The sequence below is a fragment of the Chrysochloris asiatica genome, unplaced genomic scaffold (assembly GCF_000296735.1).
Source record: "Chrysochloris asiatica unplaced genomic scaffold, ChrAsi1.0 scaffold00046, whole genome shotgun sequence".
Lineage (NCBI taxonomy): Eukaryota > Metazoa > Chordata > Mammalia > Afrosoricida > Chrysochloridae > Chrysochloris > Chrysochloris asiatica.
Window position 1 is genome coordinate 19,627,354 of NW_006408564.1, and position 25,475 is coordinate 19,652,828.

Consider the following 25,475-nt stretch of genomic DNA (forward strand, 5'->3'; position numbering starts at 1 on the left):
TAATTAAGTGTGGTGGCTCTGTGGGATACACACTGAACTGCAAATCACAGGGTTGATACTTCGAGCCCACCAGCCACTCTGTGGGAGAAAGATGAGGCTTTTGGCTTCTGCAAAAATGTGTAGCCTAGGAAAACCTACACAGGGCTGAATCAGAATAGACTCAGCCATAGTTAACAACAACTTAGATATATTCTTTTGTTTGTTGGTTTAAGTGACACAACATACCTTTGTATTTACAGTATCTCTCCCTTTTGCTCAGTATTAATTCAGAACCAAATAAAGTTGTCCAAAGACATTTTCACTGTATTAAGTATGTGAGTCCATAACTGAATTTTATCAAGGTCCTCACAGGTGAGAGTGAGGAGGTTGATTCCCTACTTCTGTTACTTTTTCCATGCCCAAAGGATGTCTCAACTGTTGTGCTACCCAAGTGAGGCAGGTTGAGGCAAAGTGCTGAGAAAAATCAGACTCTTTCAGACTTGCCTAAAAACTTAACCCTTTAGTGTCACAGAAACATCTCTGGGATTGTCCCTAAATTTATTGGCATGAGGAGAAAAAAAAATCTCACTGTTAGTACCTGCATACAAGTATTCATCACTTAACATCCATTTGGACAACCGTCAACCGAATATGTGCCTGTAGTCCCATAAGATTTAGTTTGTATGCTTGCTTTTAAAAGGGAAGGAAGCTCTTCTGTTATTTATTATTTTCTCCTAGTGATCTTAAGGAGTCCTGGTATGGTGCTGTGGGTTAATGCACTGGACTGCAAAGTCTGTTTGAAATGCAATGTTGGCTGTTCAAGCTCCTAAGCCACTCCTCAGAAACCCTATAAAAGGTTGCTAAAGTAGCTCTTGTAATGTAGTGGTTACGAATCGGGCTGTTAATCTCACCGTCAACAGTTCGAAACTACCAGCTGTTCCACATGAGGGTTTCTGCTCCTGTAAAGATTTACAGCCTCTGAAATCCTGTACAGGGTCGTTATGAGTTGGAACCAACTCTACGGCACATCACAACAACAACAACAAAGGTCAGAACCAGCTCGATGGCACTTAAGAGCAACAACAACAATGATCTTAAAGACTCCTTAACCCAGACTCTTGCTGCACTGGATTATGGATGGAAAACAGTCAGGTGAGGCAGAGAACAGCCTCTAGTACTTTGTGCAGCAGGCAGACAGGCACCCGTGGTGGGGGCTGTGGGACTCCGGCAGGCAGAGCAGTAGGCAGGGCTTGGCATCATTTGCTTCCTCCTCACTTACTTCTTTAGCTCTCAGCTGCCACCGCAGTTTCAAGGCCAGTTCCTCCAGCCCCTGCTAGCAGCTCCCGCAGCAGCGGTGGTGACAAGGACAGGACAAGCAGAATCAGGCTCCAATAAGGTTTTAATACGGTATCCACACAATGTTCAAACCACATAACATTCTATTCCTCAGGCAGTATCATGGGCGTCTAGTGATGCATACCAGTACATAATATTGCAGACTGGATTCTCATAGAGAATACACTTTTTTTTTTAAGGATAGATCTTGATAAACAACTTCTGAAGTAATGTGGCTTCTAAGCATTCAAGGAAAGTTCTTCATGTAACTGCAACATTTCAATATAATGATTACATTCCATAATGTGTTACACAGCAGCTGATGGCCACAGGGAATCCATCCTTATCACTTCTCAAAGTTGATTGCTGATGTCAGTAGAAAGCAGTAGAAGTTATTTCTCTTCAGAAATCTCCAAATGGCAGCACTTACTCTTTCTATATTTATGGTCCTGGTATCCTACCAAACAGCTGTTTCAGTATGATGCAAGTGAAGCGAGATTCGCAACTTAGATAGGAGCTAACTTGCAGGCAGAATAAAGGTGCACTATGTTCCTTTTTTGATTCAGCTAATTGCTGAATGACATTTTAATAAGCACCTGAAGTAGGACAAACCTACTGTTTATATCAAAATCAGCCCAAACTGCAGGCAAGAATTTTGACTACAGAATCCAGTAGGAACGCCTCAATACCAAGCAAGTCTGGAGAAAAGGAAAACACCCTAATCACTAAATATCTTTAAATCCATCAACAATGGCCAGTAAAACTTTCTCACCTTCCTATAGCCAGAACATGTAGTTTGCCTGTTGTTACTCAGTGCTAGTGAGTTGTTGCTGTTCAGTGCCAAACCCAACCCCAGATAGGGTTTCCGAGACTGTAAATCTTCGTGAAAGCTGAAAGCTTCATCTTTCTTCCTCTATGCTGTGAAATCCTAGTTAGAAATTTCAGTAAGAAAATGCTGATGGTTCTTTGCTCTCATTTTATCTGCACCAGCATTTTAGATCTTCCAGAAAACCTTATTTCAGGATAGGCCCTTCTGTCATTCAGATAGCTTTGGGGCATCTTTCTCAGTGCCAGGAACACAGCCATCCATTTCAGAAATGAGGTCAAATGATGATATTACTTGGCCTTCCTTTCACAAACATCCTTCCTACCCATGACAAAGTAGTGAACATTTCAATGGCATTCTAAGCCTACAAATTGTCTCTGTAAATCTCCCCATACAGGAAATCAATACCTGTTTTCAGAAAATCAGAGTTATTCTCTATATGAATAAACTGAATACTGTCAGAGAAAGTAGTGTCTGAGGAATCTATTTCTGTAATGAGGATCTCATTATACTTATTACTTATTACAGCCCTTGGGCCTGTTTTCCTTCCAAAGATAAAATCCTGAGAGAAGAAAAATTTGCTCCAAGACAGGCAAAGCAGACCTTGGCCAATGTGCAAATCATCTAAGTCTTATTTCCTTTAATCTCCTTACACACAAATGGGAGTAATAATGATATCTACCCCAACGGGTTGTGTTGAGACATCAATTACTATAAAATGCCTACTCCAGTGCCAAGCTTCAAGTTCAATGGCTACTCCAAGTGCCATGCCCAATAAATGGTAGCTGTCATCATGACAAGGATTAGACTGATGAAAGTGGAGACTGGAGATGCTATGGAAGGTTCTGGTCATTAACTGACATGGAAATTTACCTCAGAAAGTCCCTCATTTTCTGTTCATCTCTCATCTCTCCCCTTCAAAATAATCTTTCCTCAGCATACAAAGAGTTAAGATTTCTCCAAAGAGAAAGACTATCAACAGTTCCATAAATTTAAAGGTCTGCAATTGAAGGAGGACTGTGAGAAAACAATGAATAAAGAACTCAAGAGGACAAAATCAGGTGCTGAAGCTTCTATCCAGAGAAACTTTTTGTGGGTAGCCAGGGAAGAAAGGAGAGAATGAGACCAAGTAAAAAGTTGAAGAAACAGAGCCCAATTCAGAGCCCACCTGCATAGCTAGTCTTTGTGAAGCGGACTCATAGAAATAACTACAAAGAATACTTTTGTTGGATGAGCTGGGCTGGGTGATTACATTATTATGAAACCAATATAAAGACAGCCTTCTCACAATCCCTTAATTGTATACATTGATTTGGTTATTCAATTTAACTTTTCATAAAGCATTTATTCCCTACATTAGGGTTATCCTACTTGCTAGCACATAATAAGACTGATTTGAAAACTAAAAAGTAGTATTGCATTCTAATTCAGATAGAAAAGAGCAGTCATGGATACTGTGAGGAAAACCAAGATCTCACTTTCTAAATTTTAAATTATAAGGTTTTTTGGTGATGGAGGAATGATAGCTTTTATTTCTGGTTGATTTCAAAAATGAAGGTGTTGACGCATAAAACATTTTTATCCTGATCAGTTAACATAAGGAGGGACAATCACTGGACTGGAGGCCTGGTGTGGCGCTGTGGGTTAATGTGCAGGACTGCAAAGTCACTTGAATCGCAAGATCGGCAGTTCAAGCTCACCAGTCACTCCTTGGAAACCCTATACAGGGTCACTATGGGTTGGAATCGACTCAACGGCACTTAACACAACATCAACAATCACTGGACTGCTAAAGTTGGTGGTTCAAACCTACTGGTCATTCCTCAGAAACCCTATACAATGTCGCTATGAGTCAGAACCGACTTGATGGCCCTTTATAACAACAACAATCTGGTATAGAAAGAGGTCTGGTTGCACAGTGGTTAAGTGATCAGCTGCTAATCAAAAATTTGATCAATTTGAACCCCCAGACACTCCATGAGAAGAAGATGTGGCAGTAGGCTTGCTGTAGGGCCTTTCTATTTTGTCCTGATAGGGTCACTATGAATTAGAATTGACTCAAGAGTTGTGGGCTTAGTTTTGGTTTTTAATCTGGTACAGAAGAAATCATACAAACTTTGATGTTTGAAGATTTGGATTAAAGTTCAGTCTCTGCCTCCAATGAATAAACAAACTCTTCAAACTCAGTTCTCTAATATAATGAGAGCTCTTGACAAAAATGTCTAAAGCTTAAGTTTCGGCGATAATATATTTTCTTTTGTCCATGATCAAGCTTAAATTTTTAAACAGAATCATCATTTTATTTTAAAAAAAAACTGTAGTGGTAGAAAACAGGAAAAAAAAAAAAAAGAGAGAGAGAGAGTGAGAGAGAGACAACTAGAGTTAACAGTTTGCATTCATTCATGTATGTGGGATATAGACATTCCTGTTCATCAAAAAACTTGCTTCTACTATATGGACTAAGGAACTCTGGTAGCATAGTGGTTACAAACTGGGCTGCTAATCTCAAGGTCAGCAGTTTGAAACTACCCGTGGTTCCATGGGAGAAAGATGAGGCATTCTGCTCCTGTGAAGATTTACAGTCTTGGAAACTGTATACAGGGTTGCTATGAATTGGAACCAACTCCACAGCACATCACTATCACCACCCCTATATGGACTGTTGTTTTGCTTGTTTGTTTGTTTTTGCTTCATTCAAGGGAGTCCAAGTAAATGTACTTTATCATTTTTAAATACAATGTAACATTATATTTCTTAATGTGTCATGGCTTACTTAACTTTTCACCTACTAAAAATATAGACTATTCCTATTTTTGCTTTTTAGCTGGTACAAGCAAGGCAGCAATGAACATTCCTGGACAAATATTTGGGTGGCTCGTAGGTGTTTTGACAATAATACTGTAGAACACGTCTGAGGAATTTATATTTTTTCTTTTATTGTAGATTTGTTTTTGCCTGAAAACATACTGTAGAAAGTTTTAGCAAGTGATTGCAAATGGCATCTCTTTTGTTCTCCTTTATATTTTTTTGAGAAATAGAGATATAAATACAATGACATTTTAGTAAAAATCTGACAGAAACCTACCTAAAGCCTGCACAGGGGTTTTCAGAGGTGTTATTTAATATCATCAATAATGCAATACAGTTTAACTTGTCAAGCCCCTCAGAATTTTAAAGAAATATTGAGAGCCTGATGAATGAAATAATAACAAAGTAATGGCATGATGGGAAGTGGGGTATTAATTCCCTAAAGGAAAAACGTGCACAGCTCAGCTGAGAAGAAAAATCTCCTTTCTGAATGACACTGAGCAAAGAGAATAATTCAACTTCAAAGCCAAACAAAAAAATTAACTACTCACCATAATTTAGAAGTAAAGACTGACAGTTTGCTAAAAAAGTTAATCTCCTGATTCATGTTCAAGACACTGACTCAATAGAATACCATCACTTGTAGCATTGCTTGTGAGTTAATGAAATTTGCAATCGGAGAGTTTACAACTTCCTGCATTTAACAACAAAGGGCCCTGAAGAACGAGATGTAATTTTAGTTGTTCATGCCCCCTTTCAACTAAAAAACTGCATAATACATCAAGTCAACAAAATACATGCAGTAAATTAAAACCATAAAGTTTACTACAAAGGAAATGGACCATATGATGGACGGCATACTCACCTGCTTCTGAAGGTGGAGTACCAAGTGGAAGAAGAGAAAGTAGTGTCAGAATGACATGACCATCATCTTGTTTTCATCTAAACAATGCATTTTTCCAGCACTGCCCATTTACCTTAAACATGTTCTAGTTTATTGTATGTGACCACCTTCATCATAATTTCTAGACGTGATGGAGAATTTTCAAATTAATTCTGTCTACATTAAACCTTTCTTCTTGTTGTTAAGTGCCATCAAGTCAATTTCGACTCATAGTGACCCTGGACTCATAGGATTTCCTAGGAGCAGCTGGTAGGTTTGAACTGTTGACCTTGGGGTTACCAGTCCAGTGCTAATTCAACAGTATCACACCAGGCCTCCCCAAATTTTCTTAGTGAAAGGAATAAGAAAACTGTGGCAGGAAAAATTTCAAACACAATCTTTGGATCAGCACAGATTTTATAAGGAAAATTCACATGGGGCCAAAATGATTCCAAGAATTATTCTGGTCTAGTCAATTAGTCACCCCATCCAATATGTTCTTGCTCTATAATGGCAACATTGAGAAGTTCTACAATATGGTGATTCCAGAGTTGCCGGCTGTTAGTGTCACAAAAATCAAAGTTTTCATGACTTGAAAATTATTTATGTTAATGTACTTTAAAGGAAACCCCAACTCTATAATAAAATCATATAACAGGTCACTGAAAGTAAATTCTTGATGATTTCCTAATATTTAATCCTTACTTTCTCAGTAGAAGTGCTGCTGCAGTGATGCAGGATAAGCACTGGACAACTAACCACAAGGTCAGCAGTTCAAAGCCACCAGAAGCTCCTTATAAACTCTATACAAAGTCAATATGATTGACATTGGACTCCTAGTGTGGTGCTGTGGATTAATGCACTAGACAGCAAAATTATTATAAACCACAAGGTCAGGAGTTCAAGCTCACCAGCCACTCCTAGGAGTCGTTATGGGTCGGAACCAACTAGATAGCACTTAACAATAATAACTTTGTCAGTATTTTATTTGCAAACTAAAAGCATACTTTAGGAATCCATAATCTTTAGTGTTTCAGAACTATTTTCTGAAAACTTCAAATAAGTGATTATTTTAGGCAAAAATATTTTACTTAGAAATATGTTATTAAAGGAGTTTGAATTTTACAAGGTGCCTGCTTTAAAGAGAACTCTAGTTCAGATATTTTCTGGTGTTACCTGCCTGACTTTAATTCTCTCATACTTTACACCCGAATTTTCCTTTACCTTTCCTGTGGCACTGTAAGATAAGCAATAGACTGCTAACCCCAAGGATGGAGGCTCAAGCCCACCAGCCGCTCCTCAGAATCCCAATACAGGGTTGGTTGGAGTCTGAAACGACTCCACAGCACTTAACAGCAAATAACATATCTATAGCCACAGTAGAGTGCTGTTCATCCTATCCACAGCTCTAGAAGTGGGCATGTGCTTTAAACCTGACCAATCCTGGTGCTGCAGTGGTTAAAGTACTGATCAAGATCTAGGCACCATGTGGAATTCAGTTACAGAGTTTCTCAAACGTTCTTCACAAAAACAACAAAATGAAAAATAAAATAACTACAGGCAGCCCAACACTTTCATTATGTTTGTTCTTGGCATCCTGCAAAGCAAAGCCATTTAGTGGCAGTGTGAGAATTCTTTCTCTTGAATGGGGCTGAAAACTCAACTTGAATTGACTTAAGAAATAGAAAAGCTATTGGTCCTTGTATAAAATATGTCCAGGGTAGTGATAGCCTTCAGGCACAACTGCATTCAGGATTCAAATCATGACATCAGGACTCAGTTTCATTGGGACTCAAGGAAAAGCATCTTCTCCATGTCTCATTGGCTTTGACCGAACCCATTTCATTCATTCATTTATTCATCCCTTTTTCCCTGTGCCTAGTTGTTGTATAGAGTACTAGTGTAGTGTTGTAGGATAAGAACTGGACTGCTAGCCTCAAGATCTGTGGTTCAAACCTACCAGCCACTCCTAGGAAACTCTATTATGAGTCAGAACTGACTCAACAGCACTTACCAACAACAAGAAGTTGTCATATGCTTAGAGGTACATTGTTGAACAAGGCACCATTAAGAAGGAGTTTTGGTGTGGCACCATGGGTTAATGTGCTGGACGGCACAGTGAGTTTGAACTGTAATGTTGGAGGCTCAAGCTTACCAGCCACTCCTTGGAAGTCCTATATAGGGTGGCTGTGTGGTGGAACTGGCTTGACGGCACATAACAACAGGAAGGCAGCCTCAGATCCCAAGTCTGTATGACTTTCCAATTCATCTCTTCAATTTAATGAATTTAACCACTATGTCCTAATTTCAAAATTCAGGAGAGTGGCTCTTTTTGTGTCTATTCCGAATCCAACCATTTGTGGCTGGAGAAGGAGTCAGACACGTAGCCCCTCCTAGACCATTAGACAGATCCTCTAAGAAAGGAGAAGGGCAGAACAGGAAATAATGACCTTCTCAAGCATAACACTGTTCCTACCACAACAAACACACACACAACCACACATTTTCAAGCCATTGAGGGCCTTCCTATTATGCCAACCTAGTCTCCCATGTGGTATAGAAAGCAGATAACTCTCTCCAGACAGGCGTGGCAGAATTCCCAATTCTAGTCTTTCCCATGTGCTCTCAAAGTGCAAGTCTCCTCACAGGCCACTGAAGTAGAGTCAGTAAGTCTCTGTGAATACCTACACACAGATGAGTTCAGTAAATAACTCTTAGCCAACTCTATCTTAATGTCTAAAAAAGTGGTCCCAGATTTTCCAATACAATGAGTTTAATTATTAGTTATGTCACCTTGGCCAATTCACTCAACTTCTCTCTGCACCATATTCTTTGGCTATAAATACAACCCTCTTGATCTTTGCAGCTCCTCCTCCGTAATATTATGCGTCATGATTTCCCCCAGTGAAACCATTTGGTGGTATTCTCTTAAACCACTGTTAAAACTCTTAAGGAGTCCTCATGAGGTGCTATAGGATAAGTACTAGGCTGCTAACTGTAAGGTCAGTAGTTCAAACCAACCAGCAGCTTCTCTGAAACCCTATATAGAGTTGCTACGAGTTAGAACTGACTTGGCAGCAATACAACAACAACACTCTTAAGTTTTCTGCTACCTATTGTTGCTGTTAAGTGCCGTCGAGTCGATTCCAACCCATAGCGACCCTGTATAGGTTTTCCAAGGAGCAGCTGGTGAGCTTAAACCACTGACCTTGCAGTTTAAACAGCTTTACAGTCTGGCACAGTAACCCACAGCGCCACACCAGGACTCCAGCCCCCAAATAATAACATGGCAATGTCCAAAGAACATCAGAGTGGAAATACAAATGTAGTTTCTCAACTCAGCTCTGACCCCAGCCCCTATGTAGCCTTAAGATAGTACTAAGTATTGATTCTCCAGACTGTCATCTGTAAAATAGGGAATTGGAGTCACTGTCTCCATATTTCCTTTCAGTTCTATTTTTAAAATACCCGTAGTGTAACAATTGCTGTAAAACTGGACTTGAGGCAATTTACATATGACCATCATGGAAAACTAAGATGCCTTTGTTAACAAAGAAGTACCAGGATGCTGTCGAATTTATAATTTGCTGTAATGTGCTAGAGGGGGAAAAAAAAATGAAGGGAACAAACTCTCAGCAAGGTTTGTGATCAACTCTCTGTGGTAATATCCTGAGAGGATACAACTACTCATTAAGATGCCCGGGCCCAACACAGATGGAGGAAGAACATGAAGAACATTATTCCTTGCAATATGTGGTTGGTCTTCCATGGGGCTGTATTGTTTTTCCCCTCCTTTGTTTCTACTTATTGGTTAACAACTAATAGTCTTCTTTGGCTGGTGACAAGCCCATTTTATGATTTACAAACTGAATTCCAAAGCAATCTTTGCTTTTTTTCAAGGCAGAGAAATTGCTTGCTGTGCCTTATCACTTTCTGGATTCTGAAGCAGGCTTAACCTGAGCAGAATATTATGTCTTTTGGAAGAAGCACAGAAGTCCCTGGGTTGTCACAGTCATATTTTCTTGGCATACCAGGAAATAAGTTTTTGTTCAGCAATCATTTTTAAGTTACTGCCCAGACTCTCCACAAAAGAAAATGGCATTGTCACTGTTTTCTCCCTAACTGGTACTTGGGCATAAATACATTTTCCACCGTATCAAACAGTGTTCTACAGTGACTCTATCCTCCGACCACCATATCTAAGGGATAAGGAGAAGATACTAAGCTTCACAATTGAACTAATTCTTGAGTATATGCTCTGTTTTGTGAACCTAATTGCATCTACCATACTCATAGCAAAAAAGTCAATTTAAGAGGCAAAATTCATCATGGGTATGAACGGGTATGACATGTAACATTCTGGAAAAAGAGTAGAAGAAAAGCCACTTGATGAGTACTTACTGTTCATCTAGATTTAAATGTCTAATCAAATTAAATCCACATAAAAACCCTAGGGAGCAGGCTTTCTTATTTCTACTTTATAGATTCTGTGAGCCATTTGTCCAAGAATACTTAATTAACAAGTATCTGAGCTGGGATGTGAACCCATGTCTCTTTGGCTTTGTTTTCATCCTTACCCTCTGTCATGGGTTGAGTTGTATCTCCCCAGAACAGCTGCTCCTCAGAAACCCTATACAGGGTCGCTATGAATGGGAACCAACAAAACAGCATTTAACAACAACAAGATGAAAAAGTATTATAAATCCTAATCCCTTTACCTGTGGTTGCAATTCCATTTAGAAATGGTTTTCTGTGTTATGTTAGGAAGGCAGGATTGCTATAGGGTTTATGTTAAGCCAATCTCGTTTTGAGATATAAAACCAGCAGATTGAGCAACTAAACAAGCAAACATGGGGGAAAATAGATGCCACACAGTAACCAAGAGACAAGGGCCTTTTCCCAGAGCTTAGTGTACTGGTTATGAATTGGGCTCCTAACCTCAAGGTCTGCAGTTTGAAACTACCAGCTGTTCTGAGGGAGAAGGATGAGGCTTTTTTGCTCCAGTAAAGATTTACAGCCTCGGAAACCCTGTACAGGGTCGCTATGAGTCGGAACCGACTCCACAATACTTAACAACAACAACTAACAAAAAAAGAAAGCCATCTCCCTTATCTTGTGCACTGAATTCAGACGTGTAGCTTCCTAAACTGTGACAAAATACATTTGTTTCTTAAAACCCACACATCTGTGGTATTTCTGTTATAAACAAAAACAAAAAAACTAGTGGATGTAAAGCCTATGTCTCATTTTCTACTTTAGGTTCCCATTGATATGTATTGTGTGAAGTTCCCTGCACGCTGAAAAGAGATGCTTTCCACAGCATCTGAAATGCCCCAAATAGTCAAATTCTTCTCTAGAAGAAACTCTGTATTAGTTTCATATCTTGATTACTTGAAAAGGCAGATTCAGCTCCGCATTCAAAACAAAATAGCTCCCCCTACAGTTTTTGCCAAATTGGCTTCCTCAGCTTTGGCAAGCAATGTGGAACAACCTAAAGTCAAAAGCAAGAAGACAGAGCAGTGTGCAGAAGGTCTCAACGAAGGGAATGATTATTATTAGTTTATCTGCTTGGAGAAGATCCACATGTGCAACTCAAGACAAGGGGACGTCCCTTTAACACTCCTCACACCCCACCCCATTTTCTTCAGTGTCTGCACTACTAACAGAATTCATCTATAACTGGAAAGAGCCTTGTGCTGATTTTGACTGATTCAAGGCTGACGTGAACATGTGCTTTCTGGAGGTTGAATTCACTTCCGATTTGTAGCTGGCAAAGGCAGACACTGTCGGTCTTCCAAGTGCTGAGATTCCTCTGTGACATCACTAGTCCCAGCTCCGTCTGGCACCCGCCTGCCTTCCTGAAACTGTTTGAAACCTTGCACAGCTGTGCGTCAGCATCACCTCGCGGACAGGGGCCCAACGTGCTCTCCCATGGGTCTGTAAGGATGGGACGCCACTGATGATGCAAAGGCTGGTGGGAACTTCTCTTGCGTGTGAGGGAAGCTCAAAGAGCCTGGGAACCTCAAGAACTTCAACTGTCGTTTGCTCTCATCATTATCCTTCCCAACAACGAGCTGTCTCTACCCCATCCCATCAGGCATTTCCCAAGGAATTTGAAGGAATGGACAGGAAGAGAAGATTCTTCATATAGTCCATGCCAAACAGACATAAGTGAGTAAAGGAAGTAAGGTGGATAATATTCAGACTCTCTCCCATCCTTTTCACAGATAATGTTAGGAATGTCTACATAAGAAGATGTAACTGAAAAGTGTCCTGTTTATAGAATACATTTATGGAAATAGTAATGGCTACCATGTATTGATGGAGTCCTGGTGTGGTGCTGTGGGCTAATGCACCAGACTGCAAAGTCATTTGAAATGCAAAGTCTATGGTTCAGGCTCACCAGCTGCTCCTCGGAAACCCTATATAGGGTCACTGTGGGTCGGAATCGACTTGACGGCACTTAACAACAACAACAACAACAACAACATGTATTGATGAAGTCCTGGTGTGGCGCTGTGGGTTAATGCACCAGATTGCAAAGCCAGGTGAACTGCAAGGTCAGTGGTTCAAGCTCACCAGCTGCTCCTCAGAAACCCTATACAGGGTCACTATGAGTCAGAATCGACTTGACGACACCTAACAACAACAAACCATGTATTGAGTTCTTTATATGGGCTAACAACTATGTTAAGAATTTTACATATGATACAGTAAAGCCTGAGAAAGCCAGAACCTGTGTAAAGAGGAAATGAATCATAGGAGGAGAAGTCAGGTATTTTCCATTAAAATGAGTGATAAAAAAGTAGTAAGACTATTCCCTGTCAAAGGCAGACAACTTGTGAAGAGCCTGGAAAAACAAAACAGTCCCTTTGAGTTCCAGGTCTCACAAGTTTTGTTGTATCTCATTTAATTCTCAAAGCAAGGTTATAAAGTCAGTTTGATTAGTAGACCCATTTTTCTAGAAGAAGTAACTGAGATTCAGAGACGTTTACCAAACTCATACAGGTATCAAATTATAGCAAAGAGAACTGAACCAACATCTGTATGACTCCAAAATCCACATTTTTTAACAAAATAGCTTCTTTCAAAGAGGAATTAAAGTTACTATACAGCTATGAAGAGTGGGCAGTATACTTAGATCCTTGAAACAACTGAGATTTTAAAATAGATTATACTGCTTTCCCAGTAAAGTTGTTCTAAGAAACCATAAATTATTTCTTACCTTGATGACTGGACATTATAGTTAACATGTAAAGAATGATTTATGACTTTTTAAGCGTTTCCACATATTCCCCTCTATTGGATTCTCCCGGTAAGCCTACTAGAAACACAGGGAAGGCATGATCATCATTTCCACTTTCTAAACTAAACAACTGTGGCTTACAGAAGTTAAGTATGTGACCAGTATCTTATAATTTAAAAAGGCACATCTCCTGACTTTCGGTATATCACTGGTTGTATTTCCCCAATCTACCTGTCTTGGGGACAGATGGTAACTTCAATCATTCCCCTCTTCACCTACAGCAAACCCCATCGTCACAGACACCATGCCTTTTAGATCTGCCTCTGTCTTCCTTGACTACAGCTGTAACTGCCCTTTTACTTGGATACATCTGTACACACAGGAACAGAACTGTTACTTGCTTCCACTAATCCTCCCTGCCTACCCCTATTTGAAGAGTAGCTTCTTCAGATACCAACACAATTTTTTTTTTTTTTTACTAGTTATAAGTGAGACTAGTTATAAGAATGGCAAGAATGATGAGTGGAAATTTGGCAGATGAATATTTGGGATGATATTACCTAAAATGATAAAAACTTATTTTTGTCAAGTAGCTAAATTCAAGTTATGATTAGCTCTCCGGTGACAATGGTGTCAATAAAAAAGCCCTTCCAAATCTTCCCAGGGTTTGCTTAACTTAAAACAAGCAATCTTTATTGTTGTTGTGTATTGTTATTGTGTTACTAAGTGTTGTCGAGCCAATTCAGACCCATAGTTACTCTTTATATGGTTTCCGAGGAGTGGCTGTTGAGTGTGAACCACTGACCTTGCAGTTCAAACTGACCTTGTGGTCAAATGCTTATCCTACAGCGCCCTACCAGGCCCCTTTTAATAATACTCTGATTTATCTGTCCAGCCTCTTCTAGGGTGACTGTCTCTCAGTTTCTGAGTTCAAACTTTTCTGGCCATGTTTCTGGTTTACCAAGTACTCCGCAAGACATATAGCCCAAGATGTTTATATCCAGACAGGAAAGGTCCTAGATTATGGATCGATTTCCTAGTCCTGCTGTCAGATTTATGGGGAGAACACTATCCAGGATCACAAGCCTACTGCTATGCCTACTACTAACCATGTCCACAATTTTGCCCATGCACACACCCCAAAGAATAAATTAATTTCCAAGGTCAGTTGCATTTAGATATAAATTTCTAATCTATGCTTCAGTTTAAACTACCTCCATCCTATAGGTATAAGGAGCTCTGGTTGCATAGTGGTTACCAGTAGGACTGCTAACCTCAAGATGAGCAGTTCAAAATTACCAGCTGTTCTGTGGGAGACAGATGAGGTTTACTGCTTCCATGAAGATTAACAGCCTTAGAACCCCTATACAGGGTCGATATGAGTCGGAACTGACTCCACAGCACATGACCACCACCACCACCATCCTATAGGTATATAAGAAGTAAATAAGAAGGGAGATGTGATGGTAAGATCGGGTATTAATTTGACTGGACATGATTTTCAGTGGTTTGGTGTATTGAAGTAGTCATCTTCAAAATGAAATCTGATGTGAAATAGTCAACTCCCTGGTGAGTTCAGCTATGAGCAGCCAATCAATTAGAATAGAGTTTCCTTAGTGATGCAGCCTGCTTCTAATATATGTGGAAGCTCTGGCAAAATTTACTTGCTTTTTGCTGGATCTGGATTCTACATCTGGCTGGTTATCTCACTTCTGGTTCTTTGGACTTGAGACAGCAGCCTGCTATAATGCCTGCTAAACTTGGGTGTTGTCAGCAGTCTGCCATCTTACCTGCTGACCTTCGATTCATTTGTATCTGTAGCCAGTAGCCTGCCTTCTGATTTGCCAATCTTGGGGTCATCAGCACCTATGGCTTTGCAAGTAAGTAGAAGCTTCCAGCATGTTATCTGACACATGGACTTGAATTTGCCAGTCTCTACAACTGTGTGAGCCATTTCCTTGAGATAAATCTCAGATTATATTCGTATATAAGCTTCACTAGTTTTGCGTCTCTAAAGGAAACCCAGCCTAAGACAGCAGATGACGTGCTTAAGACCAGGAATAGATACACAAGGACTTTCTTTTTATCAGAAAGATAAAAAAGAAGAAATAACAAGAAAAAAATCAGATGTAGTGCTTTCATTTGTGCTTCAGGTTCACAGTAAAAAAAAAATCAATACAGTCTGTCTTGTCTTTCAAGAATTTAAACGCTTTCTACTTCAAAGCATATCATCTGCTTAGTTATAGCCTTTCACAATGACACAAAGTGAGACACAGTGATGTGTGCAGTATGAACTGAATTTCTGAAAGAAATGCATAGGGAGTCTATTCAAGGAGAAAGTACAGATGTCAATGCTCTGCATTGATGATGGGAATCATCCCACTCAGCTGGGTATGGGTGGGCACATTTCACCACTACTTCATCAAGCTAGTTAACGACCTGCAGACTGTGCCAGAAGTATTGTTAAAAAGCATCATATTTTCTTTGTGCACACAGCCTCTTCTAATCAAGAAGAAATGCTTACACCAAACAACTGATAAAACTAGGGACATGTAATCTTTTTGTTTGTTTCAATCAAATGCAGTGGAGAAACTAGACTGCTAAAACAGGTAAGAAAAAAAAAAAAAAAAGATCAAGCTTTAGAACACAATTTTGGGCAACTAAGAATCAAATGACCATCCAAAGAACCCAGTTAGTCTTGCCTCATCACCTCAGGAGGGCAGTTGACTAAGGACAAAGAGAAGAAATGAGTTTATTAGTCCCCACTCACTTTTTCATTCCCACTTCCTTCTCAGGCACCTTGTCAAGTCCTGTTCAAAGCAAAATAGTGCTCATGGGAAAGTTTATTGCAGGCCTCTCACAATCCATCATCCGGGCCTTTCTTTCTCATCACAGCCATGTCCATCTTCCTGTCCCCCAGACAGAACATTGCTAAATAATTTATCTGGAATTCTTTGGTTACAAATGACAGAAATCAAACTAAAATTATGTAAACTAAATGTAAATTAAAGAGTAATTTCAGGAGTGAGCTGGCTCAGGAACTTAGACAAGACCCATCTCCCAGGGTCTTCTGACTCTGATTCTAGCTGTCACCTTTCTTCCTTTCTAAAGATTGGTTTCTTCCTTGACTCCAGGCTGGGGCCTATGATGGCAAAAGAAGTGTCATCTCAGACAACTTTAGGCTTCCACCATTTCTGCTTAGGAACACTAGAGTTTCTTTATTCCATCTCATCTCTAAACCACAGGAAAGGAATGTGATTAACCTGGTTGGGTCATGTGTTCATTTTCTTGACTATAGAAGTGGGTCACTATATTGGCCAGGACCACTTTATGTGCCCATTTCTGTAGCCATGGGTTATGCCATATAATTGGCAGCTCCTCCGACCCACCTGAAGTGGAAAAGGAGAAATTTCTAGAAGTGGGTGTTTGTTGTTATTATATGGTTAGTAGGAATGCTGTTGAATTGTTAAGTCCAGTAAAGTCAGTTCCTACTCATAGTAACCCTGTATAAGGTTTCCAAGGAGAGGATGGAGAGTTTGAACTGCTGACCTTGCAGTTCAAACTGACCTTGTGGTTCACTATATTATCCTGCAGTGTCACCACCCCACGACTCCAGGAGGAATGTTAGGACAACAAAAACAACCAGTCATTTTTTCTAGGATACTCACATTCCCTGACTCTCCTTTTCCTTACCCTATGACCCCTGCTTCCCATGAAAATTCCTTATAATAACCCTTATAAAGATAGGACCTCAAAGTCTCATACATCTCACCATCATATTTAAAGAAATTCATTCTGGCAGCTACAAGTAAATAAAGCTAAATATCAACAACTTCTACAATCCAGTAAGAAAAATTACTAACAGTAATTATTCTCACAACATTCAAAAATGTTCTACTACTCACGTTCTCCCTGTTCCTCAAAGTTCAGGATGCACAAAAGCTGTACCAAAGGTCAATCACCTGTCATGTTCAAATGCCAACAACTGCTTACCACCCTGTTCCACTTTTTTATTTTCCTGAATAGTTCTATTATTTCTGTCCTGTCATTCATTTTCTAGAGGAATTAAATAGCAACTCTAGATCTGAGTACTTACAAAGGCATATAATAAAAACCAAGGAACTGGTGATCAAGGCAGAATTCTGATGAGGCAGGAGCAACAGCGAAACCAAGCTTGCAAAATCAGCTTTTGCCTTAGCAGACAAGGAAGGAAAGGGCCTGGTGATATATTTTCCCAGCTATGTTCCTATTCATTTGAAACCCAAACACTTGACAATAGCTACTCAGTACACAAGAAAGGCAGAATTATTCAAAGATGTAGCATGGAGCTGTGTTCACATGGGATGCTACCCAATAAAATGGTCCAGTGATCAAGTAAATTTGGGGAATGCTTTATATGAGATAGCTCTATTTGATGTTTATAAAGTACCTTTAAAGACTCTGAAAAAATCTTTGGTGGTGTTGTTATTGGTGGTGGTGTCATGGAGTCAGTTCTAACTCATAGCAACCCTGTATAGGATTTCCAAGGAGCAGCTGATGGGTTTGAACTGCTGACCTTGTGGTTTGCAGTCCTGATCAACCATGCCAGGATTGTTTAACTAGATTTGACTAGCATTTGAAGAACTAACTTATTGATAAACGTCTCTAAGTTAATACCTATGAACAACCATCAGGATGTACTCAGAATTGTAACACCAAGATGATAGTTGATGTTAACGACATCCTGGGAATTTGTTCAAATCCTTTCAGAGGAGTCAGGCAAACAACAACAACAAAACTCTACTGGGAGAGATATTGGACACGTGTTGGTCAGTGGTAGTACTTAGAAGCAAGACCTTACAACTGACAATCTTCCATAACCTCTGTTTTGCTTGGAATCTTTCTACCAACAGCATTGCTAAACGAGATGGCCCATGAGAAAGAAGCATAATTTTGGACCCACTGGAAGGACTTCTATACCCATCATATCTATTAAATGTTCTTGAAGCTCCCATTATGCCTTTGAGCTAGCTAGCAGTTTTCCTACAAAAGGAACAAGGTAGTATTTTGTCAGGGCGTTTTACATGCTTCTCACTTTATTGTTCCCCTTGAATTTGTTTCCTCCTTCTTGTTTTTTTTTTTTCTGGTTGAGATTGGATTTTTATCTCTATTTACCCCACATTAGATTTGTTGTTTTGTTCAAGAAGGCTAGTTCTAACATCAAATCTACCTTCATGACCACAAAACTGCAGGCCGGCTTCACTCTATTAAACTCAACTCCCAGAATCCCAGCTCTGGGTTGGGTTTCTAATCCACCATTTATCTACAAGGGAAAAACAGAAATTCCTCTCTCTTTAAATGCCTCATAAAATTTTACCTCTTTCTTTTTTCAAATTTAGTACTTCCTATTTGCATTGTAGCTATGTGTATACATGACTTAAATCCCTTTCCCAAATCCTCCGAGACCCCAAGCTTCTTGAGAACAAAATCTTTATCTATATTTTTCTGTATCTTCCACATACTTGAGAAAGTGTTCTTTCTGCATGTGGTAACCACTAAGCAAAATGTTCATTAAGTCAAAGAATGATCTTACATAGAATTTGCTTTCATGAACCAAGAAAGAAGACACCGTATTTATAAAACCATATTTATAGCTGTGTATTTTGTGAATTAGCTTGTTGTTGTTGTTGTCAGGTGCCATCGAGTTGGAACCGACTCATAGCGACCCCATGCACAGCAGAACGAAACAATGTCCGGTCCTGAGCCAACCTCACTACCGCCGCCACACTTGACTCCATCAATGATGTCACCTGGCTGATCCATCTCGTTGGGGGTCTTCCTCTTTTTCTCTGACCCTCCACCTTACCCAGCATGACATCCTTCTCCAGCAACTGTTCTCTCTGGACAATGTGTCCAAAGTATGAGAGACGAAGCCTAGCCACTGGCCTCCAAAGAGCACTCTGGTTGCACTTCTTCTAAAACAGATCTATTGGTTCTTTTGGCAGTCCATGGCACTTTCAGTATTCTCCTCCAACACCATAACTCAAAGGCATCAATTCTTCTACAATCTTCCTTATTCACTGTCCAGCTTTCACATCCATATGAGGTTATTGAAAATACCATGGCTAGGGTCAGGCGCACCTTAGTCCTCAAGCTGACATCTTTGCTCTTCAATACTTTAAAAAGTTCCTGTGCAGCAGATTTGCCCAATGCAATATGTCGTCTGATCTCTTGACTGCTGCTTCCGCAAGTGTTGATAGTTGATCTAATTAACTTAGAATCCCCTAATTAGGAATCTATGTTGATTCTCAGAGGGCAGTGATTTTGCCTCCTTCCCCTCTGGCCCTGGACATGTGGCAATAATGTCTGCAAACATGTTTCCATTACCTGTCTGTCAGTTCATCATACTGAAGTGATTTGCATGTTGCTATGACTGCAAAGTCATTTGAATTGCAAAGTCGGTGGGTCAAGCTCACCAGCTGCTCCTCGGAAATCCTACACAGGGTTGCTATGGGTTGGAATACTGGACGGCACAACAACAACATGGTACTGGACAAGTTTGAGTGAAGTTTCCAGATGAAGACAGACACAGAAGAAAGGACTGGTGATTTACCTCCAAGTATTTGCTAATGAAAACCCTGTGGATCACAGACTATTTTCCAGGACTTTGAATCACTTATTTGCATATGGCATCAGGAACGGCTGATCACTGGAGAAGGGCATACCAATGATCATAAAGATGGTACAATATTGAGTAACATTTTTTCTATTATACATAGGGTCATCAGGAGTCAGAGCTCTTGTAGCATAGTGGTTACAAGTTGGGCTGCCAACTGCAAGATCAGTAATTTGAAACTACTATCCATACCATGGTAAAAAGATGAGGCTTTCTGCTCCCTTAAAGATTCACAGCCTCGGAAACCTATGCAGGGTTGCTATTAGTTGGAACTGACTCCACCGCACACCATATCACCACCACCAATAATAACAAAATAAACATATTTGGCAGTCACAACGGGGCAGGGGGTAGGGTGGAATTGCTGGCATCTATTGGATCAAGCCAGGGATGCAGCTAAACATTTTACAATGTATAGGACAGCCCCCACAAAGAATTATTCTACTCAAAACATGAATTGTCCTGCTGTTAAGAAACTCTGCCATAAATGTTGGCCAATAGTTCACCTTTTCACTGCCCAATTATAAATGCTTGATCAGAAAATTCACAGCCTAAAATGACTGTGAACAGAATTTAAGCTTTTTCAAATGCTTAAAGTCACGTAGTTTGTTTTGCTTTTATCAAAGAATGGTCTTCATATTATTACTATTCCACTCTATAATCGCCAAGAATGGTTTGCTCTTGTCATATGTTCAACCAAATGGTGAATTGAATTGCTTAAATGCTTTCTATTCTTAGTGATGCTTTTGTCTGTATTACAGGGTAGAAGCCAAATTCAATTCCTTAGTCATAGGACAAATATTTACCACAAACAGTAACATTCCAACAGTTTGAATCTCTAACTGCCAGAATGGTTTCTCTAAAAGAAATGGTAAGCACAAATGCTCAGCTAGTATTTAAAGACCCAGTTGCTCATAAGCCAGACAGCATTTGCACAAATTACCGTTTTCTTTCTTGACAACTGCTGTTTTTATCTTGACACATCCACTTAAAAATTATTTCTGACAAGAATCTTAACAGCTTTAAATCAGTTTAATTAAATGTAATACATTTTTGCTAGAAAAGTGTTTGAAATTATATAGTATTACACAGTTCACTTTTCACATCAAGTTAGTAAGTGCATTAGTAAATGCCAAAAACACCTTTACTGACATATGGCTTCCTATCAAAGGAAAACATTTCTAATACTCTTCAGGAAGATCCTAACTGAAAAGTTATAGGTGGTGGAAAAAAGTATGCCTAGAACATTTTTCTGTAGTGTATCAGCACCACATCTTCAAATACTACAATATATGGATGGGGTACTCAGTTTCCGACAGGGTAGCTAAAGATAACCCATCTCCTGGTAGCCACACTCTTGTATAATCCCCATTCTGTTGAATTTGGACAGAACCACATGACTTGTTCCTAACAAAGAGAATACAGTAAAGGTGGTAGGATAAAATTTCTACAAAAGACTGCAAATTCCATCTTCTGATTCTCTCTCAGTTGCTGGCATGCTCTCAATTGCTTACTGCCATGTTGAAAGCTGCCCTAAAGGGAAGCCCACCTGGCAAGGAACTGAGAGTGGCTTTAGTCAACAGCTCATGAGGAAATGAGACTCATTCCAGTTGCCCACCAGCCAAAAATCTTATAGGTGAACTTGGAAGTGAATCCTCAGTCAAGTCTTGAGATGGTTATAACCTTGTGAGAGACCTGGAGCCAGAAGACCCGAATAAGTCGCACCTGGGTTCCTGACCCACAGATGTTGTGGGATAAAAAACATGTATGCATTTTAAGGAGTCCCTGGGTGTCGCAAACAGTTAAAACCCTTGACAGCTAACTTAAAGATTGTGGTTCCGGTCCATTCTGAGATACCTCAGAAGAAAAGACTAGCAATCCACTTCCAAAACATCAGCCACTGAAAATCCTATGTAGCACAGTTCTACTGACACAAATTGGATCATCAGGATTCGAAATGCTTAGCAGATTTCTCTGTACTTGTTTTAAGAGATTAAATTTGGGGTTAATTGATTGTGTAACGATAAATAACTAAAACTTCCAGATCTTTATCTCTGGTTTTATCTTTTCTATGTGTTGTTGTTGTTGTTGTTGTTGTTGTTGTTAAGTACCGTGGAGTTGGTTCCTACTCATAGTGACCCTGTACAGGGTTTCCAAGGCTGTAAATCTGTACAGGAGCAGAACGCCTCATCTTTCTCCTGCGGAACCACTGGTAGTTTCGAACTGCTGACCTTGAGATTGGCAGCCTGACTCATAACCATTATGCTACCAGAGCTCCTTTCAATGTGTACCAGGACCACATTCCTACTCCTTAAAGAATCTTTTATTCATTCCACCATGCTTTTAAGCTGAATTCTGCACCCCACACCAATACTTCCTCTGGAGTTCTCTATTTTTCAATAGTATGAGTCTTTTGCTCTTTTGCCACCTTCCCCAAAGCCCAAATGAATGGAAAGAGAAATGTAATCCCAGCCAGCTGGATTCTATGCCTTGAAGTTTGTTAACAGATCCATTTTCTGCACTGAAAACCCAACACATACCTCTGATCCCCTCAACCTGTACCTCCATCCGTCACAAAGGCTCTCACATCATCCCCTTACTTATTTTTTCCTCATGTCAGAACTATTGTTATTGTCCAAAAAGATTTCTGCTCCAATCCATTTTGTGCATGCCAAAGTCAGATTATAGCCAGAAAGTACCATTTTCTCATTTTAAGTGAAATTTTTGCCTAAAAACTTATAGAATGCTCATTTGTGTTTCGAAAGTCACCTTTGACCATGACAACTCAATCTGACAGCACACCTGGTGTGTCAGTTTCTGTCCCTTTTTATGACAACTTGACTTCTATGGTTCAGTTTTTCCAAGTCCTCGAGAAAAATAAAACAGTACAGCTAATTTGATATAGTACATCCATCAATTCTTTTTTACACCAAGGCTATTGTGGCAGGTCAGGTCCCTGGGAAGCAGATACTGAGGTTATGAGCATGAGAGAAGTTTATTAGTAAATTATTCAAGATTATCAGCTGTAGGGGGAAGGAAGGAAACAGGACTGGGCAGAGGGAAAAGTTGGGCAAAAATGTAAACAGAGTAAAGTCTCAGTTTAATTAATAATCACATTCCTATTTACAAGCACCTAATACTGGAAACAATCCAAATGCCTATCAAGATAATAAATAAATACATGATGACAAAATAAGTAATATGCAGTAATAAAAATGAAAAACTACTATTCAGCCCAACAACATGGATGAATTTCACAGATATAATACTGTTCAAAAGAAATAAGACATTAACAAGCAATTATTGCATGCTTCCATTTCTATGAAGTTCAAGAACTGGTAAAATTCATCTACAATGATATAAGTCAGAATAATGGTTTCCTTTTAGGGGAGAGGGAGTGTTAACCAAGAGGTAACCTTCTGGGGCAGAAAATATCCTATATTTTTCTCTTGTTGTTGTTGTTCAGTACCGTCATGTCAGTTTGAACTTATTTTGTTGTTGTTGTTGTTAGGTGCCACCGAGTTGGTACTGACTCATAGCGACCCTATGCACAGCAGAACGAAACACTGACCAATCCTGAGCCAACCTCACTATTGTTGCCACGTTTGAGCCCATTGATGCTGCCACTTGGCCAATCCACCTCATTGGGAGTCTTCCTTTTTTTTCTCGAGACCCTCCACCTTACCAAACATGATATCCTTCTCCAGCGACTAGTACCTCCTGACAGTATGTCCAAAGTATGAGAGACAAAATTTGGCCATCCTGGCCTCCAAGGAGCACTCTGGCTGCTCTTCTTCCAACACAGATCTATTGGTTCTTTTGGCAGCCCATGGCACTTTTAGTATTCTCCTCCAACACCATAACTCAAAAGCATCAGTTCTTCTATGGTCTTCCTTATTCATAGTCCAGCTTTCACATTCATATGAGGTTATTGAAAATACCATGACTTGGGTCAGGTGCACCTTAGTCCTCAAGCTGACATCTTTGCTCTTCAACACTTTAAAAAGGTCTTGTGCAGCAGATTTGCCTAATGTAATATGTAATTTGATTTCTTGACTGCTGCTTCCATGAGTGTTGATAGCTGATGCAAGAAGAATGAAGTCCTTGACAGCCTTATGAATAGTTTAAACTTATAAACACCCTGGTTCTGAGGAGTGGATGGTAGGTTTGAACCACTGACCTTGCAGTTAGCAGTCCAGTGTTTATCCTACAGTGCCATACCAGGACTCCATATTTTGATTTTGGTGGTTATTATATGGGTTTATATATATATGTAAAAATTCCTCACACTGTACAATGAATATTTTTTATGGTACACTATGCATGTGTATGTAAGAATGAAAAATAGGGTTAGCCTAAACAAAGCAACAATTATTAAAACAGAAACGTTTCCATATTTTTTGGTGACAAGTGAAAACTGCAGTCTTTTAAAAATGAAATTTCTCAGTTGTATAGATACATGTAAGGAACCCTATGACACAAATAGCTCAGCACTTTACTGCTAACAAAAGGTTAGCAGTTTGAACTCACAAGCTGCTCCATGGAAGAAAGATGTAACAGAATATTTGTATAGAGAATACAACGTTGGAATCGCCATGGGTAGTTCTATTAGGTCACATGAGGTCATCATGAATTTAAATCAACCGTATCACCCTCAACAAAAACTTAGCTACATATAGACATCGGCTTGTCTGCCAGTTTGTCATACTGTGGTGGATTGCATGTTGCTGTAATGTTGGAAGCTATGCCACCAGCATTTTAATTACCAGGAGGGTTACTTATGGTGCATAGGTTTCTGCAGAGCTCCCAGACTAACACACACTAGGAGGAAAGAGAGACAGAATAAGTGTCAGAAGATGAAAATATTATGAAAAGTAGCAGAACAATGATAGACTTAGTGAAGGAGGATGAGCCACTCAAAATGTGGAAGATACTCAAAATGTGACTGGGTAAGAGCTGCCTCCTCAAAGTAGAGTTGAACATAATGACATGAACTAAGCAAAACTTTCAGGACCTTCATTTCCTGATGGGGCATAACCCAAAGGGAGAAAAATAGTTGCAAACACTCATTAATAATCAAAACATGGAATGCACAAAGTATGAATCTAGAAAAACTTAAGTTGCCAAAAACTAAATGGTACAACACCTCTACAAGAAAAGGACAAATAACCCAATTAAAAAGTGGGCACAGGACATGAACAGACACATCTCCAAGGAGGAGATCCGGGCAGCCAGCAAACATATGAAGAAATATTCACCATCACTTGCCGTTAGAGAGATGCAAATCAAAACAGCAATGAGATATCTCACACCAACAATAACAGCAAAGATTTTTAAAAAAATAAATAGAGGACAATAAATGCTGGCAAGGATGCGGAAAGACTAAGACCCTCCTATATTGTTGGTAGGATTGCAAAATGGTCCAACCACTCTCGAAAACAATATTGCAAGTCCTCAGAAGGTTGGAAATTGAAATGCTTTATGGTCCAGCAATTTCTTTACTTGGTACTATCCACAAGAAATATGAGCCATAACATGAATAGATATATGCACTCCAATGTTAATAGCACTATGTACAATAGCAAAAAGATGGAGACAGCCTAAGTGCCCATCAATGGAAGAATGGATAAACAAACTTTGGTTACACACAATGGAATATTACGCTACCTTTAAGAATAAAAAGGAAGCTGCAAGCCACCACATAACATGAATGAACCTTGAGAACATTATGCTGAGTGAAATT